Source organism: Meriones unguiculatus, chromosome 2 (assembly GCF_030254825.1).
Source record: "Meriones unguiculatus strain TT.TT164.6M chromosome 2, Bangor_MerUng_6.1, whole genome shotgun sequence".
Lineage (NCBI taxonomy): Eukaryota > Metazoa > Chordata > Mammalia > Rodentia > Muridae > Meriones > Meriones unguiculatus.
In genome coordinates this window covers 75,348,216-75,354,272 of record NC_083350.1, presented here as the reverse complement: position 1 = coordinate 75,354,272, position 6,057 = coordinate 75,348,216, and the positions used below count along the sequence as shown (strand labels likewise).

General features: G+C 45.8%; 1 long non-coding RNA gene across 1 annotated transcript; it reads left to right on the top strand.

Annotated features, from left to right (window-relative positions):
- The first annotated feature begins 540 nt into the window (after positions 1-540).
- LOC132652150 (uncharacterized) lies at positions 541-5,648 on the top strand. The gene is made up of 2 exons (XR_009589633.1): positions 541-1,080; positions 5,385-5,648. It is a non-coding gene; the product is annotated as an uncharacterized LOC132652150 (long non-coding RNA).
- Positions 5,649-6,057: the final 409 nt, after the last annotated feature.

Here is a 6,057-nt window from a genome sequence, read left to right as displayed (position 1 = left end):
ATTAATATTTATTGTCCAGGTTACCATTTGCAACCTGGAGAGCAATTCTGAGTGATCTTTAGCTGGGGCCCAGATAACTGGATGTGTCGAGTCAGGGTCAGTCCTGTGGGTGCACGCGATGCTTCTATACTGAGCAGGGACGCTGGCCAATGTAGCACTTTTGAATCTTATCTAGCATATTTATGATTCAACTCTGCACAAGGGCTATTAGCAACGTGCCCCTTGCCCCGAAGAATAATTATATGAAAAGAGGGAGAAGGAGAACACAAAACTGTCCTTGGAGTCTCACGGTCTTCCTAAAGGAAATGGAGTTTTTTTATTTTAATCCTTTGGGGGTAATTCTCCTACAAACAGAAACTCAATTTCCAAACAGTGGAGCCACACACAAGCAGTCCCATTTGTTCTTTAGAGATGTGTTCTCTCCACTTGCCAAACGAGAGGCTTCCCTCGTGACTGGTCCTCCCTTACACAATAGGAAGTCAGCTCTGGGAGGTCGTTGACCCCGACACCAGACCTGCTCAACTCAAGTTATGTGGAAGATTGAGCAACACTGAGAAATGACTTCGCTTACCGAGGGCTCGTGGGGACCAGAGTTCCATCAGCGCCAAGATTCCCCTGGACATTTATGCCGTAGGGAATCTGCTGAAGTACCCTAGAAGGAGATTTATGCTTCGGAAGATTGCCTTCTGTACGGCTGGCCATCTCAGAACCTCAGGGAGGGAGAGAAGGCCTGAAAATCCAAGTCGGTTTCACAATTCGTTTTCACGTAGAACAAGGGAAAGGGCGAAAATATGAATCTCTTTGAAGACAGTGTGAGAGTTTTGTGTTTTCAAAAGGGAATGCTGATTTGAGAGGCATTGCTCTAAAACATAAACTTTCCAGCACAGACTGAGCGTTTGGAATGGTGGACACTCAGAGAGTTAGGCGCACAGGCTTTGGAGCCAGGCTGTCTGGGTTCAAATCCTGGCTGTGTGTGTGACACGTTGGCAAATTGCCTTACATTTTCGCAGTCTTCATTTCCTTCCTCCCTTGGAAAGTGCAAATGCGGTACCGAGGCCACATTACCAGCTGTCTTGGGAAGTAAGTGATATTATTTATGTTATGCAGAAATGTGTCCGATGCATGAAAAGTGTTCAGCCATGGTTAATGTTATTTTTAAACATTCTTTGACTTTCTGCCTTTCCCCTTATTACATAATTGATCTTTCTAGGAACCTCAAGTCCATGGGTCTTCAAGTTCTTGTCAAGTGGTTGGTGAGACTGAAGATGAACTTTCTCCAGTTCTCATGAACAAAAACACAGTAGAGTCCATCACACAGTTCTGACGATGGAAACAATACGAGTCTCAGTTGGCTTTCTAACATATATTCTCCAGTCTCTACACTTCTCGTGTGGAAGCCCTGCTCATCTCCCCATTGCTATGTGATCCTGGGAAACGTAAAACTGATCTTTGGCTATAGGGGGATGGATTGGGTCCTGGAAGCCAAGCAGCGTCCTCATTTATCGTCATCAATAATCAACATTTCTCATGTTGATTATTGGTTTAGAAAGAAACAGGAAACATGCAGGAAGTTGTTGGCTTGGGATCTTTCATGCTTTTCACTTCTAAAAGGGATGTAGAGGGAAGGAGACCACTTATTTCCTTTATCATTCTTGTTTTTTTTTTTTTTTTGAGAGAGAGCGAGAGAAGGGGAAAGGGAGAGAAATTGAGAGATTAAATTCCCCACTTTTAATTATGCATTCCCAGACTTGCTTAGGATGTTCTAAGGAAACACCACATGCCTGTGTGTTTCCTGAACACATCAGCGTGTCCCTCCTTCAGACCCTTTTGTTCTCACTTGACCCCATTCTCCAGATGCCGTTTTCTACGCTGCAGATGAATCTGCAGTTGGGGTGCCTGAGCTGTCCCCTCTTCATTGAGGCTTCTCCGAGCCTGTGGCACCCCACTCGCTCTGCAGCGTAACTCCTTTTAACTTTCCTTATTACAGTGGTCACCATCTGAAAGGCTAATGCTCACAATCAATTTGTTCCCATTAACCAAAGCCCATAGTTTATTCAGATTTCTTTCGTTTTGCCTAATGGACTCTTCCCTCCCAGAATCCTACAAGAGTTGATCCATGTAGCTGGTGTGGCTCTTTGTGCGCCTCTTGGCTGAGACCTTCGTTCAGATTTTCTGATAGCCTTGACACTTGAGGCGTGTTTTGTAGGATGCCCTCTACTGGAATTCGTCTGATGTTTTTCTCATGACTGGCCTGGAGCTGTGGGCTCATGCCATCCCAGGTACCCTCTCCAGGGTGCATCCTAATGTTTCATTTTAGTTGGCTACCTGCCTTTCCCATCATTAGAGTATTCAGCTGCATGAAAGCAAGGACATCATTCTTCTCAGAGCTTTATTCCCAGAACCTAGAATAGTGCCCAGCACACAGTAAGCCTCATTATTTGTCAATGAGACAATGAAGCAAGTAGAATAAATGACCAATTGCTGCCGGCTGTCTTTGCATGTGAAATGAAATATGGGTCAAGAAGATCCATTGAGCAGAGGTCAAAGGTACTAAAACCCTTTCAAATAATACGGCATATCCACGAGATAAATCTAAACCCTCATGCAAATGAATAATTAACCCAGGGCCAATAGAACATTCAAAATCATTAATGAAAATTGATTTTCCTTCCCTGTAGGGTGCCTCTCTCTTCTGCATCATCATGCCCTCTGGAGAGGCAGCCAGGATTCTTTTTGTTTTGTTTTGTTTTTCTATTTGAACTCATTTCTACCTAGAGTCTTCTTTCTCTTGAATGGTGCCTGCCTCTATACAGATTTTTTTTTTCCCTGTGAAAATATTTGGCTTGGTTGACCTGGGCAGGAAGAGGGTGTGGGTGACTTGAAGCACTGCGCTCTAATGAAAGAATGGGCTTGACTGGGAAAGGAGAATGGAGCCCCTGTGGCTGATGACGGGCTAAGCTGACCGACTTGGTGCAAAGAGGATCAAGAGAAGGAGCCTGTTAGAGCTGGCCTAAGGCTTTTCCAGGAACATGGTGGAAATGTATATATATTTAATCATGCAATCGCATGAGCTGATAGAACCTAGAGGACATCTCCAGTCCCAGGCGGTAGAGCACCGCACACTCAGGGCTCCCTCGTGATCGTGAAGGGAGTTCACCTTCTCCCCTGAGAACACAGAGAACAAAGCCCCTGAAAGGGAGAACTATTTGTATTCCATTCAGACTGCGCTTAACCTTTCATTTTGGAAGCCCCAGTTAGCAAAGGCATATCTGTCAAGGCTTCAGGATGAATGAGGAAAGCTTCTGTGCATTATAGTCGTGACTATTCAGAAGGGCTTACTGGAAAGCTGAAGTAGGAAGACCTCATTCTAGTCAGCCAGGCAGTGGGGAGGCGGGGGGGGGGGGTCTCAGCTTGCTGACCACCTCCAACAAGTCCATTTCCTGACTGTGCGTAGTCTCCCAATCAATGCATTTGAACACGAACTTCCCTAGGCAATTAGCTGCCTTGTGTATCACTGGTTACAATGTTTGCTTTTCCTAGCCTTCCTTGGGGTAGGTGACTAACAGGTCAAATGCCGCGCAGTGACATGAAAAGATTAAGTGTTACACCGTACTTCTTAACGTTCTGCCGTCGTGACACATTTCCATGTTTCTCTGACACCCAGATGCTACAGAGGGGAATATCATGGGTTCCACACTCACACATTTAAGGAAAAGAAAACAATTTTAAGACACAGTCCAACTTCAGAAAAGCCATCTGTGGGACATTTTTTTTTTTCTTTTTTTCTTTTACATCATGGAGCTGAGGGAATCTGAGACAGAGCTCATCGCTTGAGCGCTTCCTTGGGAGCCTTACTGCACCCTCACTGGGAACCGTAAAGGCTCCTGCACTCTGGTGGGAGGATTTGACCTCCAGCTTTCATACGCTGAGCTGGTTGTGGGGGCAGCCTGGGGGACCAGCTTGTGTCTGGGGTCCCCGGCTGCTGTACACATAGTCATTGTGAGTGGGCTTCCTAGTTGGGTAGAAGAATGAAGGCTAGGAAGATGTGAGGACACCCAAGGCCCCAGCTTGAACAACCAGGCAGACGCTGGTACCCATCGTGCAGTTCAGAGACTGCAGTTTGGGTGTTTCTCTGTGTCCTGCCATTTCTCGGGAGAATGTCACCACCCAGTGCACAGCGTTGTGGACACAGCAGTCAGTCACTTTCTTCAGCTCCTTGGCTCCAGGGACCTTCATTTGGCCTCTGTTTTAGCCACCTTCCCTCTTGGCGTAGCTGCTCCGACCATCCCCTAGAAGATCCCCATGCCGGCAACTCATCTGTCAAAGCTTACTGTCTGCACTGGACCTCAGACAGACCCCCTTCAGCCTGCCCTGGCTGGGTATAAACTATATCCCATCTCTACTCCTCACTCCCTGAACAGCCTCAGCCCCTGATTATGACCCCTCACTTCTTCAGCCTCCTCGCTTGTTGCAGCCTTGGCCACCCTTGATACCTGTGCATTCTTTTACTTAGGCCTCTCTACAGAGTTGGAAAATTACTAGACATAGAGGCCAAGGCCCAAGTAAGTCCCAAGCAAGCTGGCTGGACTTACTGTCTCTGGCTCCCTGTCCCTGTTTCCATGTTCACTTCTATTCTTAGTCTAACCCCCATCTTTATTCTCTCTCTCCTTCTCCCTCTGTTCCCCGTCTCCTTTTCCCTTTCCATCTCCATCTCTCCTTCTCTCTGTATCATCTTGCTCTTTATCTCCACCTTTCTATCTAGATCTTGATCTCTATCTCTATCATCAATCATCTATATGTCTGTCTGTCTATCTATCTATCTATCTATCTATCTATCTATCTATCTATCTATCTATCTATCTATCTCTATGTCCTCTCTCCTTTTGGTACTGAAGACTGCATCCAGGATCTTACTACTAACCCATGCTCTTATTCTACAAAGCTGTACCCCAAATCTCCACATGATTTCTAGATAGTATTTGTTCATCTTTAGGAGTTGATAGTCAAATTTTATGTGTTCCAGGACTGTTAGAAATTCAAGATCAAGTGTTATTGTTTCTTTTGAGACCCCATGCCCCAAGCCTTCTGAAGTCTCACAACACGCTAAATTGTACCACAAATTAAATACATGTGCTCCAGCCAAGCTGCGCTTCAAATGGAAGTGTTTATCCTACACCTGAGAAACCTATTAGTGGGGAGGAAATGAGTGTCTTTGCTGGGCCGTGTTTGGGCCTGGCTTGTTACCAAGATCCAAGGAAGCTCCGTGGGTGGAACCGGTGGGGATCAAGTCTTTGAAAGTCTCCATGATCACAAATCTCCCAAGATACCAGCAGTGACAGGGTGCTGGATTTAAAAACATTCTCACTGCATACTTCTTCCTTTAGGCTCTGGCTGAGAAGCTGGCTGTGTGACTCACTGGTCCCAGCCCCTGACCCGGGCAAGACCTGCCTTCAGCTTCTGGATTTCTGGAGAAGCCTGCAGGACGCCATGCAGGAAGTGACCTCATGGCTGTTTTGGCCATGTGGGTGGTGTTCATCACTGGTAGCAGCTGAAGTTTATCAGAAGGGTTAGCCTTTGCACTTTGACAACCAACTACTATCTCGCCCGCAATTTAGAATAATAAAAAGTGCATGGCAAAAAAAGAAAAATGTGCAGTAAACCAGATAAAGAACAACTGGGAAAACTGTCTGCTTCTGCCCACGTGGCTCAGAGGCTCAGACATTTGGGCTCTGCTGTCACATGAGGGAGGTTCTACCTGCACCAGCTTTGAGAGATTTCAGGAAGGTAGGCTGGAAGTAGAGGAAAAAAAACACATTTTCTTTTAGTGAGTAACTTACATCTATCAAATAAACAAGAGACTATTTAGTGAAAGAAAAAAAAAAAGGATTTGGGTTGCCTTCAAGAATTTTGCTATACTTATAAAATACTGGGGCTAAAAAGGTGGTTCAGCAGCTAAGAGTGCTTGCTGCTCTTACACAGGACCCCACTTCAGTCCCCAGCACCCACGTAAACGTGCTCACAGCCACTTGTAACTCCAGCTCTGGGTGATTTGATGCC